We start from the raw sequence: 15,617 nt of genomic DNA, 5'->3' as shown, positions 1-15,617 counted from the left end.
AAGAACTAATATAAAATTATTAAGTAATGTTAAAGTTCAGACCTGTATTACTTTAATCTATCGAATGCAAAGTTTAATTAAATGTGTTTTCATCTGCAGGGACTTTAAAGAAAGAGTGATTCTGCTGCTATGTTAATTAACTTATTGAAATGCAATATAAATTTTTCTCTTAAAACTTGGCCTCCATAATAAGCTTTGAAGGCCAGAACTTATTAAAAAGTTTCCCAGGTCTAAATCAATAAAAAAATATATATTCCAGGTACAAGATTGAGTCGATCTAGATTAAAACGTTGCATCTGCATGCATTTCCTGCCTGCACAATCTCACTTCCTGTGATCATGTTTTCCAAATCACTTCTGCGTCACCTTCTCCTATTATTTATACACATCTGTCCACATTTATAATGAAAGCCGCCTGTGTGAAACTGGTCACATTGTCAATACAACCTCTGGCCAGTATTATTTACAATATCTGCGAGTAGAATTTGCACTCTCATTTTTGCAACTCGTAGCTCTTCACCCTGTTGTGCTAAAGTAAAGTTATTTTACTGCGTGGCGTAAATCAGGTGATCAAGTCCCAATTGATTCCGAAGGGAAGCGGAGCGAGATTCCTTTCCTTCCTCTGGCAAGTCTCACTCCAGTGTCAAGTCGAGTCCGGACTCTGGATATTTGCTGCATTACATCATAACTATAGCACTGGAGCAAAATGAAAGTGTTTTGCATGTCACGCCAGCTTTGGCGTTGTGATTTTGTTGAGGCCTCACGATTGACGTGGAGAGAGAACTGGTTGGCAGACAGGAAGCAAAGAGTCGGAATAAATGGGTCCTTTTCAGAATGGCAGGCAGTGACTAGTGGGGTACTGCAAGATTCACTGCTGGGAACCCAGCTATTTACAATATACATTAATGATTTTGACGAAGGAATTGAATGTAATATCTCCAAGTATGCAGATGACACTAAGCTGGGTGGCAGTGTGAGCTGTGAGGAGTACGCTAAAAGGCTGCAGGGTGACTTGGACAGGTTAGGTGAGTGGGCAAATGCATGGCAGATGCAGTATAATGTCAATAAATGTGAGGTTATCCACTTTGGTGGCAAAAACAGGAAGGCAGAATATTATCTGAATGGTGACAGATTAGAAAAAGAGGAGGTGGAACGAGACCTGGATGTCATGGTACATCAGTCATTGAAAGTTGGCATGCAGGTACAGCAGGCGGTGAAGAAGGCCAATGGCATGTTGGCCTTCATAGCTAGGGGATTTGAGTATAGGAGAAGGGAGGTCTTACTGCAGTTGTACAGGGCCTTGGTGAGGCCACACCTTAAATATTGTGTTCAGTTTTGGTCTCCTAATCTGAGGAAGGACATTCTTGCTATTGAGGGAGAGAAGCGAAGGTTCACCAGACTGATTCCCGGGATGGCAGGACTGACATATGAAGAAAGACTAGGCTTATATTCACTGGAATTCAGAAGAATGCGAGGGGATCTTATAGAAACATATAAAATTCTGACGGGATTGGACAGGTTAGATGCAGGAAGAATGTTCCCGATGTTGGGGAAGTCCAGAACCAGGGGTCACAGTCTAACGATAAGAGGTTAGCCATTTAGGACCGAGATGAGGAGAAACTTCTTCAATCAGAGAATTGTGAACCTGTGGAATTCTCGACCACAGAAAGTTGTTGAGGCCAGTTCGTTAGATATATTCAACAAGGAGTTAGATGTGGCCCTTATGGTTAAAGGGATCAAGGGGTATGGAGAGAAAGCAGGAATGGGGTACTGAAGTTGCATGATCAACCACGATCATATTGAATGGCGGTGCAGGTTCGAAGGGCCGATTGGCCTACTCCTGCACCTATTTTCTATGTGTCTATGATACAGATCCAGTTTATATTTCCAGTCGCTGCTCTTCTCTATCAGATATAACCTGGTGTCCTATGACAGTGTAAAAGACCCACACAAGCCGCAACTTGAGTGAAGTGACATTATAAAATATTCTAACTGGTTCACTAGGACTGCCTGGAAACTTTTAGACCTTCATTTTAGATCTTCACAATATTAACTGAGATTTAAATGGACATCTGCTGACATTAATCATTTTAATTTGCATGGAGATATATACTTGAAAGGGAAAAGAAAAAGTTTGCTGGACTTTGGGGAAAGAGTGGGACTAATTGGATAGCTCTTTCGAAGAGTCGGCACAGGCACGATGGGCTAAATGGCTTCATTTTGTGCGATGGGTTTCTGTGGGCCAGATTCTGATGGTGTACCTTGTTGATCAGACTTGTTCGTGCATGTGTTGCTTTCAAATACTTTTACCCACAAAGTTGCTGGAAGTGCGAGCTGATAACGACGCAGCGAGAGCAACAGGACATCTGGGACCTCGGTGAAAAATGGGACAACCAATGAGATTTCAGGATTGAGAAATAAACAGAGGAAGGACTGAGAAGGACAGTGAATTCAAGTGGGTGAATTGAATCTGAAAATCAGGCACAGAAAGCGAAATAAAGAGAGGGAAAGAAAGCTTGGATTAATCGAGAAAAAATGAGAGACAGAAAGGAGAAGTAAGCAACAAATTAATTTAAATTTTGACATTTTTAACATCTCCTGCAACAATTCACAACCTGCAGGAATGAAACTCCACACTTATAATTGGTCACTTTCTGGGCAATAGAGGTTGATTGGCAGTCATTAACAATGACCATGTCTTTAAAAGGGAACTAACGTCATTAATTCGTAGACTTAACTTTTTGTGGCGAGTTTAATGGCAAATTAATGTGCAAATGCAGCAACTTCATGGAGCTCATGGGGAAGTTATGGGCAAGATGCTGTTTTTGTGAAGCTAACATAGAAACATAGAAAATAGGTGCAGGAATAGGCCATTCAGCCCTTTGAGCCTGCACCACCATTCAATAAGATCATGGCAGATCATTCACCTCAGTACTCCTTTCCTGCTTTCTCTCCAAACCCCTTGATCCCTTTAGCCGTATGGGCAATTTCTAAATCCCTCTTGAATATATCCAACCAACTGGCATCTATAAATCTCTGCGGTCGAGAATTCCACAGGTAACAACTCTCTGAGTGAAGAAGTTTCTCCTCATCTCAGTCCTAAATGGCTTTCCCCTTATCCTTAGATAATGTCCCCTGGATCAGGACTTCCCCAACATCTGGAACATTATTCCTGCATCTCACCTGTCCAGTCCCGTCAGAATGTTAAGTGTTTCTATAAGATCCCCTCTCATCCTTCTAAACTCCAGTGAATACTGGCCCAGTCGATCCAGTCTCTCCTCATATGTCAGTCCTGCCATCCCGGGAATCAGTCTGGTGAACCTTCGCTGCACTCCCTCAATAGCAAGAACGTCCTTCCTCAGATTAGGAGACCAAAACTGAACACAATATTTCAGGTGAGGCTTCACGAAAGCCCTGTACAACTGCAGTAAGACCTCCCTCTTCCTATACTCAAATTCCGTAGCTATGAAGGCCAACATACCATTTGCCTTGTTCACCGCCTGCTGTACCTGCATGCCAACTTTCAATGACTGATGTACCGTGACACCCAGGTCTCATTGCACCTCCCCTTTTCCTAATCTTCCGCCATTCAGATAATATTCTGCCTTTGTGTTTTTGCCACCAAAGTGGATCACCTCACATTTATCCACATTATACTGTATCTGCCATGCGTTTGCCCACTCGCCTAACCTGTATAGGTCACCCTGCAGCCTCTTAGCGTCTTACTCACAGCTCACACCTCCACCCAGCTTAGTGTGGTCTGCAAACTTGGAGATATTACACTCAATTCCTTCATCCAAATCATTAATGTATAGTGTAAATAGCTGGGGTCCCAGCACTGAGCCCTGAGGCACTCCACTAGTCACTGCCTGCCATTCTGAAAAGGACCCGTTTATCCCGACTCTCTGTTTCCTGTCTGCCAACCAGTTCTCTGTCCACATTAGTACATTACCCCCAATACCATGTGGCTTAATTTTGCACACCAATCTCTTGTGTGGGACCGTGTCAACAGCCTTTTGAAAGTCCAAGTACACCACATCCACTGGTTCTCTCTTGTCCACTCTACTAGTTACATCCTCAAAGAATTCTAGAAGATTTGTCAAGCATGATTTCCCTTTCATAAATCCATGCTGACTTGGACTGATCCTGTCACTGCTTTCCAAATGCGCTGCTATTTCATCTTTAACAATTGATTCCAACATTTTCCCCACTACTGATGTCAGGCTAACCGGTCTATAATTACCCGTTTTCTCTCTCCCTCCTTTCTTAAAAAGTGGTGTTACATTAGCTACACTCCAGTCCATAGGAACTGATCCAGAGTCGATAGACTGTTGGAAAATGATCACCAATGCATCCACAATTTCTAGGGCCACTCCCTTAGGTATTCTGGGATGCAGACCATCAGGCCCTGGGGAGTTATCAGCCTTCAATCCCATCAATTTCCCTAACACAATTTTCCACCTAATAAGGATTTCCTTCAGTTCCTCCTTCTCACTGGACCCTCGGTCCCCGAGTATGTCCGGAAGGTTATTTGTGTCTTCCTTCGTGAAGACAGAACCAAAGTATTTGTTTAACTGGTCCGCCATTTCTTTGTTCCCCCATTATAAATTCACCTGAATCTGAGTGCAAGGGACCTACGTTTGTCTTCACTAATCTTTTTCTCTTCACATATCTCTAGAAGCTTTTGCAGTCAGTTTTTATGTTCTCAGCAAGCTTCCCCTCATACTCTATTTTCCCCCTCCTAATTAAACCCTATGTCCTCCTCTGCTGAATTCTAAATTTCTCCCAGTCCTCAGGTTTGCTACTTTTTCTGGCAAATTTATATGCTTCTTCCTTGGATTTAACACTATCCTTAATTTCCCTTGTTAGCCACGGTTGAGCCATCTTACCCGTTTTATTTTTACTCCAGACAGGGATGTGCAATTGTTGAAGTTCATCCATGTGATCTTTAAATGTTTGCCATTCCCTATCCACCGTCAACCCTTGAAATATCATTCGCCGGTCTATTCTAGCCAATTCACGTCCCATACCATCGAAGTTGCCTTTCCTTAATTTCAGGACCCTAGTCTCTGAATTAATTGTGTTACTCTCTATCTTAATAAAGAATTCTACCATATTATGGTCACTCTTTCCCAAGGGACCTCGCACAACAAGATTGCTAATTAGTCCTTTCTCGTTACACATCACCCAATCGAGGATAGCCAGCCCTCTAGTTGGTTCCTTGACATATTGGTCTAGAAAACCATCCCTAATACACTCTAGGAAATCCTCCTCCACCGCATTGCTACCAGTTTGGTAAGCCCAATCAATATGTAGATTAAAGTCGCCCATGATAACTGCTGTACCTTTATTGCACACATCCCTAATTTCTTGTTTGATGCTGTCCCCAACCTCACTACTCCTGTTTGGTGGTCTGTACACAACTCCCACTCGCGTTTTCTGTCCTTTGGTATTCCGTAGCTCCACCCATACCGATTCCACATCATCCAAGCTAATGTCCTTCCTTCCTTAACGATGGAGTGGTATAAATCAGCCAGCAACTGTGGTGATTTGCAATCCACGGAGTATCCATTCTTCGCCACAAGTTGCTGGCCCATTTGCACGTAAATAACATTGTGTGTCGTTCACAGTCTGAACTTTCTTCAGCAAAATCTCGCCCCAAGTTATTCGATGCTGTGTGAGTGCAGCTCCACTTCCCTGCAATTGGCCTCAGTATATCAGGGCTAAGGGAAGGAAGAAAACATTTAGCCAGGGTTCAAAGTGTCAGCTGTGGCTCAGTGGGTAGCACTCTCGCCCGAGTCAGAAGGTTGTGGGTTCAAGTCCCACTCCAGGGACTTGATCACCAAAAATAATCTAGGCTGACACTCACAGTACAGTGCTGAGGGAGTGCTGCACTATTGGAGGTGCCTTCTTTCGGATGAGACGTTAAACCTCTCAAGTGGACGTCAAAGATCCCATGGCACAATTTCAAAGACGACTAGGGGAGTTATCACTGGTATCCAGGCTGATATTTATCCCTCAATCAACATAACAAAAAAAACAGATTATTTGGTCATTATCGCATTGCTGTTTGTGGGACCTTGCTTGTGCGCAAATTGGCTGCCTCGTTTCCTACATTACAACAGTGACTATACTCCAAAAGTACTTCATTGGCTATAAAGGGCTTTAAGATGTCTGGTGGTTGTGAAAGGCACTATCGAAATCCAAGTTGTTCTTTTTTTTTCTGGGCAAGTTAATGGGCAACTAATATTCAGGTACTGCGAACCCAAAATTAGTTACCACCTCAGGAGAGGGGATAATATTAGTAGAAAAATAGTAGAGAAAGTAAATATATATTTTTTTAAAGCATGTTGTGGACCGCACAAAAGGTTTCAGCCCCAAAGATTCTGCTTTGTTTTGAATACGCAACTATTTTAAAATAGATATATTAGTGATCAAAATTTAACCATCAGGCAATGAAAAGTTTAACTTTCCATAAAATTGGCAGCCAGTAGCAATCATGGATTCCTTGCACTTAAAAGTACATCAAAATATGGGAAGCTGTGACACAGAAACCGAGAATGTGAGAAAGTTGTGAAAACATATAATTGAATGGGTGCACCTCTAAGAAATCGCCAGCAGGGGGCATTAGTGGTAATGAAAAGGTGCCTTGCACTGCTCACTGAACTAACATCTGGAGCTCAATGGGAGATCAGAGTAAACTCTCCTCTTGATATATAAAGCACATGTGCAGCTGTCTGCTGCGTCGTTCCCTCCTGTAAAGAACAATCAGTGTTTGCCTGAGGGAATACCTGTACAATTCTGACAAGGTCCCACCAATATGTATGCCACGTCAGAATAAAATATTTTAAACAAAGACTGCCTTGGGCTGTAAATGCAGTTTGCTTGCAAGATTGTGTGTTATTATAATTTTAATTCCAGCTCATTAGCCACAACATGCCTTCCTTCCAACCCACCATCATTTGCTCAATGAATCACGGTTTACAAACACTGGCTGCAAATCAACTCTTTCACAAATTGCTGAAAAACTGGGTGAGGATCCACTGCTCCAATTCCTGCTTTATTTGCCACATATCACATTCTCCGACTGACCTTTTCCACCATCCCAAAATCCCCAAATAACTTGCGAGCTTTCCCCATGGGCCGATTTTGTGTAAATGCTCCTGGGGCTTCTCATTCTCCAGACAGGGAACGCACAGCACGCTCAACACCCGCACCCCAAACCCCCCGCCCCCCCAACATTTAACACGGGCAAAGGCCAGTGATCTTCTGACCTTTCAGGACTCCATCGTGATTACTCGGGAGTCGGCCCTGGAAATGCTCATTTCCTGACAAATTTAAGTAGGGGGTGTCATGTATCTTACATTATTATATATAACTGTATCCTAACATGCTATACATGACTGTAATAAGATATGACCTGGAACCACCAGCATACCTTACCACCAGGGGTGCACTTGCAAGAGACAGGTATATAAGGACAGGTCTCAGGCAAGTGCAGCATTCCAGAGCTGTGAAATAAAGGTGCAGGTCCAGAGTGACCTTGACTTCACTACATGCCTCGTGTGAATCTGTACTGAGGGGACAGGACTTTACAGTGGCGACGAGTTACAGGATTACAAAATCCACAGAATGGCAAACAACGGATCAGATGAAAAGTACAATGCTGGAGACAATTGGAAGGACTTTATAGAAAGGCTCCAGCAAAGCTTTGTAACCAAAGACTGGTTAGGCGACGATAAGGCAGACAAGAGAAGAGTCCATCTCTTGACTAGCTGTGGCTCGAAAACATACGCTTTAATGAAGGATCTGTTGGCATCCGAGAAACCAGCAAGCAAGTCGTTTGAAGAATTGAGCACACTGGTAAGAGACCACCTGAAGCCAGCGAGCAGCCTACACGTGGCCAGACACAGATTCTACAACTACAGACGCTGTGTGGGCCAGAGCATACCCGACTTCGTGGCGGAACTTCGGAGGTTGGCAATTTATGTGAGTTCTCCGATGAACTGAGGAGAGAAATGCTGAGAGAATTTTTCATTGAAGGAATAGGCCACGCAGACATATTCCGAAAGCTCATAGAGACCAAGAACCTGACCTTAGAGGCAGCAGCACTGGTTGCACAGACATTCTTGGTAGGGGAAGAAGAAACGAGGTTCATTTACAGTGCAGGTACGACAACTAACGAAATATCGGAACAAGAAGTTCACAGCACTAAACAAGCTGCTATCCCCACACACAGACAAAACTGAGAGAACAGGCTCTCGATAGCAGGCAGAAGTCATCAAGGGCCACAGGAACGGCCGTTCACACCTCATCAACCCACAATGCGAGCAATCAACTACAAACTGAGAGAAGCTCAAGAGAGATCAGCCAGACGTAGCTCATTCTTTGGGAACACTTTGAACAATGGAACAGGTCTGTGCTGGCGGTGTGGGGGTGGGCACTCATCAAGGGGATTTTGATTTCAGCAGGCTGTTTGCAGAAATTGTGAATATATAGGGCATTTGGCCGGTATGTGCAAAAAAACGGCAGCTCGGCTGGTATACGAATCGGATGGGTCGGAAAGCAGACCAGAAGATGGTGGGGACAGTACCCGGGACACCAATGTACAGCGGGTCAACACGATCAATGGCCGCTGTTCTGACAACAGAACGCCTCCTATAATGATGAGGGTCCTACTCAATGGGATATCTGTCAACCTGGAGCTGGATACGGGAGCGAGTCAATCTCTCATGAGCGCTCAACAATTTGAACAACTGTGGCTGCATAAAAGAGACAGACCAAAACTCACAAGGGTCGACACCAAACTAAGGACCTACACCAAAGAAATTGTACCAGTCCTCGGCAGCGCCATGCTCTCTGTCACACACAAAGGGACAGTGAACTGACTTCCCCTGTGGATTGTCCCCGGAGACCACCCAGCACTGCTGGGGAGAAGCTGGCTGGCAAAACTAAACTGGAAATGGGATGATGTCCATGCCATGTCATTAGAGGAATGGACTTCCTGCTCAACAGTTATAAAGCGATTTGAGCATCTCTTTCAGCCAGGTGTGGGCACTTTCAAAGGGGCCAAAGTCAAAATCTACATCACACAGGATGCTAGACCGGTCCATCACAAGGCCAGAGCTGTACCCTTTGTGATGAGTGAATAGATTGAACACGAACTAGACAGGCTTCTGCGGGAAGGCATGATATCACCTGTGGAATTTAGCGACTGGGCAAGTCCCATTGTCCCAGTCATGAAGCCTGATGGATCCATACGAATCTGTGGGGACTACAAATCTACCGTAAACAGAGTCTCCCTACAGGACCAGGACCCGCTGTCCAGAGCGGAGGACTTATTTGCCACATTGGCTGGAGGTAAACTTTTCTCAAAATTAGACCTCACATCTGCGTATATGACGCAAGAATTGACCGAGGAATCCAAGCTACTCACCACCATCAACACACATCGAGGCCTTTTCATGTACAATCGATGCCCATTCGGCATCAGGTCGGCAGCTGCCATATTCCAGGGCAACATGGAGAGTCTGCTCAAGTCCAGCCTGGGGACGGTTGTATTTCAAGACGACATACTTATCACGGGCAGGGACACCGACTCCCATCTCCATAAGCGGTTGGATCGGGTAGGTCTACGGGTCAAGAAATCCAAGTGCCTGTTTCTCGCACCCGAGGTTGAATTTTTGGGCAGAAGGATTGTCGCTGATGGAATCCGCCCAACAAGAGTCAAAAACAGAAGCAATTCGCCTGGCACCCAGGCCCCGGAATGTCTCAGAACTGCGTGCCTTTCTCGGGCTACTCAATTACTTTGGGAACTTTATGCAGAACTTAAGCACACTGCTGGAGCCTCTCCACGTGCTACTCAGGAAGGGGTGCGATTGGTTTTGCGTAGACGCCCAGGAACGCGCCTTCAATAAGGCATGCAACCTTCTGTGTTCCAACAGTGTTTTGACTTTCTTTGACCCAGGTAAAAAGCTAGTTCTCACATGCGCTGCGCCAGCGTATGGGGTCGGGTGCATTTTGCAACATGTCAATAGTGCGGGCAAATTACAACCCATAGCTTATGCCTCCAGGTCACTTTCGCAGGCGGAGCGCGGGTACGGAATGGGAGAGAAGGAGGCGCTCGCGTGCGTGTACGGTGTCAAAAAGATGCACCAATACCTTTTCGGGGCCAAGTTTGCATTAGAAACCGACCACAAGCCCCTCACGTCCCTCCTATCCGAGAGCAAGGCAATAAACGCCAACGCCTCAGCACGAATTCAACGGTGGGCACTCATGCTGGCGTCCTACGACTATACTATAAGGCACAGACCAGGCACAGACAACTGTGCCGACGCGCTCAGTAGGCTAACCCTGGTGACCATGGAAGGGTCTGACGAACAGGACTGTGAGATAGTCATGGCAATCAATGCCTTTGAGTCCATAGGTTCGCCCATGACGGCTCACCAAATCAGAGCCTGGATGGCCAGCGACCCCACGTTATCCTTAGTAAAAAGATGTGTCCTAACCGGTGACTGGGCAGAGGCTCGTGATGCCTGCCCCGAGGAATTAAAACCCTTTCACAGGCGCATGCATGAGCTATCACCACAAGCAGACTGCCTGATGTGGGGCAGCCGAGTAGTCATGCCTCTGTGAGGCAGAGAGGCATTTGTCTGGGAGCTCCACCGCGAGCACCCGGGGATCGTTCTCATGAAGGCCATTGCCAGATCCCACGTCTGGTGGCCTGATATTGACACGGACTTGGAGCTCTGCGTCCGAAGGTGCACCATTTGTGCCCAACTCAGCAATGCCCCCAGGGAGGTTCCACTGAGCCCCTGGCTCTGGCCTACCAAACCGTGGTCCCGGGTGCACGTAGACTATGTGGGCCCATTCATGGGCAAAATGTTCCTCGTAGTTGTAGATGCATTTTCAAAGTGGATCGAATGCACCATTTTAAACTCGAGCACAACCTCCACCACTGTGGAGAGCCTCGCAACCATGTTTGCAACGCACGGAATTCCTGACATATTAGTCAGTGACAATGGTCCGTGCTTCACCAGCGCAGAATTCCAAGACTTTATAATTGACCACGGCATAAGTCACGTCAAGACGGCACCGTTCAAGCCGGCCTCCAAAGGCCAGGCGGAGAGAGCAGTGCAAATCATTAAACAAGGCATGCTTAAAATCCAAGGTCCCACGCTGCAGGGTCGCCTGTCGCGACTGCTGCTGGCATACAGATCTCGTCCGCACTCACTGACTGGGATCCCCCCCGCGCAACTGTTGATGAAAAGGACTTTAAAAACAAGGCTCTCATTAATCCTCCCAGACATGCACGAAATTGTTGAGGCAAAGCGTCGTAAACTGACTGAGTACCATGACAGAAATTCGAGGGAGAGATGGAATGAGATAGGGGACAAAGTGTTTGTACTAAACTATGGCAGGGGTCCCAAATGGCTTGCAGGGACAGTAATGGGCAAGGAAGGAAACAGGCTACTGGTAGTACAAATGGACAATGGCAAAACCTGCCGGAGGCATGTAGACCAAGTCAAAAGCAGATTTACCAACAACACTGCGGAACCAGAGGCAGACTACAATGTGGAACTCGCACCACACCTGGTGGACAGACAGAGGGAACAACCTGATGAAAGGACAATCCCAACAGACAGCCAGGGCGAGTCAACAACAATCACACCAATTGAAACAGACAGCCCGGCGAGATACCAGCAACCACACCCAAAGAAAAACAGACACCAAGGCAAACAACTGAACCACAACTCAGATGCTCCACGCGAGAGCGTAGATCACCTGAGAGACTCAACCTATAAAGACAATAAGACCTTCAGGGAGGGTGATGTCATGTATCTTACATTATTACATATAACTGTATCCCAACATGCTATACATGACTGTAATAAGATATGATCTGTAACCACCAGCATACCTTACCACCAGGGGTGCACTTGCAAGAGACAGGTATATAAGGACAGGTCTCAGGCAAGTGCAGCATTCCAGAGCTGTGAAATAAAGGTGCAGGTCCAGAGTGACCTTGACTTCACTACATGCCTCGTGTGAATCTGTACTGAGGGGACAGGACTTTACAGGGGGGACTGGATGCAAGCTTTACGTTACTACGAGGTTTGTATGACCAAGCATTTGAAACAATGAGGAGCCGCAAGGTTGTCAGAGTGTGTTGCCTGTGGCTGCTGAAACAAGTTGAGAAGAAACACTTTTGTACCATGGATAGTCTAAGGATAAGAGGTAAGCCATATTGAACTGAGATGAGGAGAAACTTTTTCACCCAGAGAGTTGTGAACCTGTGGAATTCTCTGCCACAGAAAATTGTTGATTCCAGTTCGTTGAACATATTCAAAAGGGAGTTAGATGTGACCCTTACGGCTAAAGGGATCAAGGGGTATGGAGAGAAGGCTGGGGTCGGGTACAGAGGTTGAATGATCAGCCATGATCATATTGAATGGTGGTGCAGACTCGAAGGGCCGAATGGCCTGCTCTTGCACCTATTTTCTATGTTTCTATGTTTCTCCATCCACTTGCTGTGGGTAAATTGCTGTGTGGTTCTGGCTGGTAAACCACGATTTAAAAATTTGCTCCCAGCTCCTCAGGGATGTTTGTGACCACCTTGGCCCTTTATTGTACCTCCTCCCATGCAGTCTGCTCCGCTGTGCTGTTGGGAGGGAAGAACCCTGGAAGGTCAAACAGGAATACTCTCCTTTCTCCCACTTCCTGATTAAACAGCTCCATCTGAAAAGTGTAGTGTCCATGGTTGCTGCTGCTCCAGTACTCGACACCAATCAAACACTTTGTAAATTACTGCTGCAGCCCTTCAAAAGCTGCAACTGCGTCACATGGGGCACGGTAGCACAGTGGTTATGATACTGGACCAGTAATCCAGAGGCCTGGGCTAATGATCCAGTGCCAGGAGTTAAAATCCCACAATGGCAGCTGGAGAATTTAAATTCAGTTAATTAAATAAATCTGGAATTAAAAAGTTGGCATCAGTAATGGTAACAATGAAGCTACCAGATTGTCGTAAAAATGCATCTGGTTCACGTATGTCCTTCAGGGAAACAAATCTGGCGTCCTTACCCGGTCTGGCCTATATGTGACTCCAGACCCACAGCAATGTTCTTGACTCTTAACTGTCCTTTGTGATTCAAAGCGGCGGCTCACCACTACCTTCTCAATGGCGATTAGGGATGGGCAATAAATGCTGGTCTTGTCAGCGATGTCCACATCGCAAGAATTCGCAAAGAAAAAACATATTCCATTATACAAGTTCCTAATGGGAAGTCAGGTGTTCAACTGTTAAAGTTTAATTAGGACTGACCCCAGAAAATCCCGCTCAGAATACGAGGGTTTAAAGCTCACAAGCTTAGTTTTCTGGCTTTAAAAAGCCAGCTGTGGAAAATACTCCTTATAAAGTAAAAGATTATGCAGCACATTGAAACGAAACTACTCATACAGGCTATGTTATTGATTATGTCCACAAGCAATCTCTGGTAGTGGAACGGTCAATTGCCAGTGTTTTCATCCCAAAGAGACATGGATGCTCAAGAAGATACTTTGGCTCAATCTACATGCCTGTGGGAGTAGAATTAAATACTTTTAATTCAAAGAGCTTTCCCATACAGACAATACATCAATATTTCCCCTTGGTTGATATATTTAGATTAATTTCCTTTCTGGAGCGAGCCAGTATTATTACCGGCCTCCTCACTCTCTGCAGGGATTAGCCCAGCTGAAGACAGATACTGAAGTAGCAGTGAGTGGTTCTGTTGCAAATTCCTTGAATCAGCAACACTTTCCCGCTTCCCCTTGCCAAATTGGAGGTATCCAAGATGGGAAAGTTCAGTGACAGCCACGTATCGCTGTTCTCTTGGCTGGCCCTCAATTTTCAGCAGCTTGGATGCATCACGATCACCAGGCAGGGTTGCAAAAAACGCTTTTCTGCTGAATTACCAATAAAGCAAGTTTACTGCAGATCTTGAGCTCAAGATCATTCCTTGTTGACCCAAAGTGAAAGATTTCTGCTGCAATCAAAAGATATTAAAACTACAAATGTCCGCTCTCCCGGTCCATTTATTGATATTCCAAAGCAAAATCTGAAATAAAAACAAAAATTGCTGCACACACTCGGGTCAGGCAGCATCTGTGGAGAGAGAAACTGAGTTCACGTTTCAGGCCGATAATCCTTCGTCAAAACTGGAAAAAGTTAGAGATGTAACAGGTTTTTAAGCAAGTGCAGGGGAAGGAGAGGAAAGAACAAAAGGAATGGTCTGCGATAGGGTGGAAGGCAGGAGTGATAAAGAGACAAAAGGGATGATGGTGTGAGGCAAAAGGAGATGGTAATGGAGCAAGCTAACAAAAGATGAGTCTAGATAGGGTCTAAATGGAGATGGCAGAATCAACAGCTGCCATCTGGGGAGAAAACCCCCCAGAAAAAAATAGAAACAAAATAGGGGCAGGTGTTACGCTCAAATTGTTGAACTCGATGTCAAGTCCAGAAGGCTGTAAAGTGCCTAAACGGAAGATGAGGTGCTGTTCCTTGAGCTTACATTGAGCTTCATTGGAACAGTTTAAGAGGTCGAGGATGGAGAGGTCAGAGTGGGAGTGGAGCGCAGATATGTGAAGAGAAAAAGATTAGTGAAGACAAACATAGGTCTCTAGCAGTCATTTAAGGTGAATTTATAATGGGGAACAAAGAAATGGCAGACCAGTTGAACAAATACTTCGGTTCTGACTTCACGAAGGAAGACACAACAAACCTTCCAGAAATACTAGGGGATCGAGGATCTCGTGAGAAGGAGGAACGAAAGGAAATCCTTATTAGGTGGGAAATTGTGTTCGGAAAATTGAAGGGATTGAAGGCCGATAAATCCCCGGGGCCTGATAGTCTGCATCCCAGAGTAATTAAGGAAGTGGCCCGAGAAATAGTGGATGCATTGCTGATCATTTTCCAACAGTCTATGGACTCTGGATCAGTTCCTATGGACTGGCGGGTAGCTAATGTAACACCACTTTTTAAAAAAGGAGGGAGAGAAAACGGATAATTATAGACCGGTTAGCCTGACATCAGTAGTGAGGAAAATGTTGGAATCAATTATTAAAGATGAAATAGCAACGCATTTGGAAAGCAGTGACAGGATCGGTCCAAGTCAGCATGGATTTATGAAAGGGAAATGATGCTTGACAAATCTTCTCGAAATTTTTGAAGATGTAACTAGTAGAGTGGACAAGAGAGAAACAGTGGATGTGGTGTATTTGGACTTTCAAAAGGCTTTTGACAAGGTCCCACACAAGAGATTGGTGTGCAAAATTAAAGCACATGGTATTGGGGGTAATGTACTGACGTGGATAGAGAACTGGTTGGCACACAGGAAGCAGAGAGTCGGGATAAACGGGTCCTTTTCAGAATGGCAGGCAGTGACTAGTGGAGTGCCGCAGGGCTCAGTGCTGGGACCCCAGCTATTTACAATACACATCAATGATTTAGATGAAGGAATTGAGTGTAATATCTCCAAGTTTGCAGATGACACTAAACTAGGTGGTGGTGTGAGCTGTGAGGAGGATGCTAAGAGGCTGCAGGGTAACTTGGACAGGTTAGGTGAGTGGGCAAATGCA

Source organism: Pristiophorus japonicus, chromosome 1 (assembly GCF_044704955.1).
Source record: "Pristiophorus japonicus isolate sPriJap1 chromosome 1, sPriJap1.hap1, whole genome shotgun sequence".
Taxonomy (NCBI): domain Eukaryota; kingdom Metazoa; phylum Chordata; class Chondrichthyes; family Pristiophoridae; genus Pristiophorus; species Pristiophorus japonicus.
The sequence above is the reverse complement of the archived record's forward strand: the minus strand, read 5'-3'. Positions refer to the sequence as shown.